This window comes from Triticum aestivum, chromosome 5A (genome assembly GCF_018294505.1).
Source record: "Triticum aestivum cultivar Chinese Spring chromosome 5A, IWGSC CS RefSeq v2.1, whole genome shotgun sequence".
In the NCBI taxonomy this organism is placed as follows: domain Eukaryota; kingdom Viridiplantae; phylum Streptophyta; class Magnoliopsida; order Poales; family Poaceae; genus Triticum; species Triticum aestivum.
In genome coordinates, this window is record NC_057806.1 from 422,184,832 (window position 1) to 422,186,692 (window position 1,861).

Consider the following 1,861-nt stretch of genomic DNA (forward strand, 5'->3'; position numbering starts at 1 on the left):
ACACACACACACACACACACACACACACACACACACACACTTCTTCTCCGACGCCAACAACCTACCCGACACCCGAAACAATCAGGCCTCCACCTCGTCTCCACTTGTGACGTTGTGGTCAGCCACTTCATCGCCTGCTCCAGCTCGTTCTTGATGATCCCTCATCAGGATGTGTCGGGGCCAACCGTGGCCTTCCCATCTCAAGCTCGGTACTCTACCCCTCATTTATTTATCTCTAGAAATTGACTTGCGCTACAATTGATTTCAAGCAACTAACGAATAGCAAACGTGCTTGCATTCTCCTTGTCCATTTGCATCTTGCAAGAATCCATTTGCATCTTGCAAGAAAGACGGTACTTTTCCTCATGTCTTCCTTTCTCTCTACATGACCAAACTGCACCACATATACAACACATGCAGATATGCTACACCTCGGTTACTATGCTAGACATGCATATTGTTTGCTAATTTTTTCCTGGTACTTTCTTATTTCTTTTGTAACAATATATCTGAAGCACCATTAGAACACAGTATAAAATCCAATTTATTAAATATGATAAAATCCACTAAATAATGCCAGTAAAGTATATACAAATTTGCACTTCCATTACTTTGAACGAAAAATATACATACATCCGCGTCCACTACTCCTTTCAAACAATGATAAAACATGATCACTTGTCCGTCTTTCAGCGGACAATCTTTGACTCCTCTAGTGACCTGGGAGCTGCGGAGATCACTCATCAACTGACTTAGCTGTTTGTTTATCTAAACAATAAAAGTCTTAGCTTTTCGTTAATTTCAGTCTTGCAGAGTTGCAGCCCCTCAAGTATTTGGTCTCTGTATTTTCTTGTTTTTTGTCAGTGCCTTGTTTCCTAATTATCCAATGTATTTTCTTGTAGAGTCAGGCTTATTCTACACTAAGTCTAGAACATCCTCGAGTTACCTAGCCTCCATGGTAGCTCCTCCTCCCTTTTGCCGCTCCATGTGCTAGCCTTGAAAATGCCCAATTATATTGTGTCCTTGCATTGGTATGTATGTAGTTCTGATCAATCACACAAATACCTAAAAGTAAAGAATAAAACTAAAGTGAAATTGCTAGGAAAATGTCAAGAAATCACATACTGCTAGTGAGGGCATCAGAATATCACATTATACTATCCTCTACAATGGTTACATGTGAAGCAAATTTGGAGGCATATACAACTAAAAAGTAAATCATTGTATCATGGAAATGACATACAAATATGGACCATGGAATAAAATACTATTGGAAGGTGTTTAGAAACTTGATCACTGTATCATGAAAATGATATTGCAAGAGCTGACCTTTCCCTTGGGCACATTCCCATGCTTTGACTAAAATAGAGCATTTGCAGTTCCTGCTTGGACGCTCACGTTCTTTCCGTTTACTCACTTCATATGCTATCCCCTGATCAAATCAACAGCTAAGCTGATTAGCCAGCCAACCAGCTCTACTTTTGCAGTTTGCATTGAACACTCCAAAGGGAAAATTAGAGGGCACCCATGGCTTCAACGATGAGGTAGTAACAGCAAGGTCGATGAGTAGCGAGAGCACACCAGACACGGCCGCCCCAGCCCCTCCTCCCCGACGGCACCGCGGAGATTGAGCCGCTGCCGCACAGGGAGAGCCAAAGGAGCCGGTCAGGGAGACAATACTGGCACACGTCGTTGTACACACAAGGAGTTAGTACGGTCACACTTCATCCTCCATTAACTCTGACATGGGCATGTAAGCGCCTGCTACAGAAAACAGGCGTGTAAAAATCCGCACGAGAATGCAAAGAAAATGGTCAGTAAGGGGTTTGTTAAAAATGGTGCATCTAGTTGGTTAACAAAC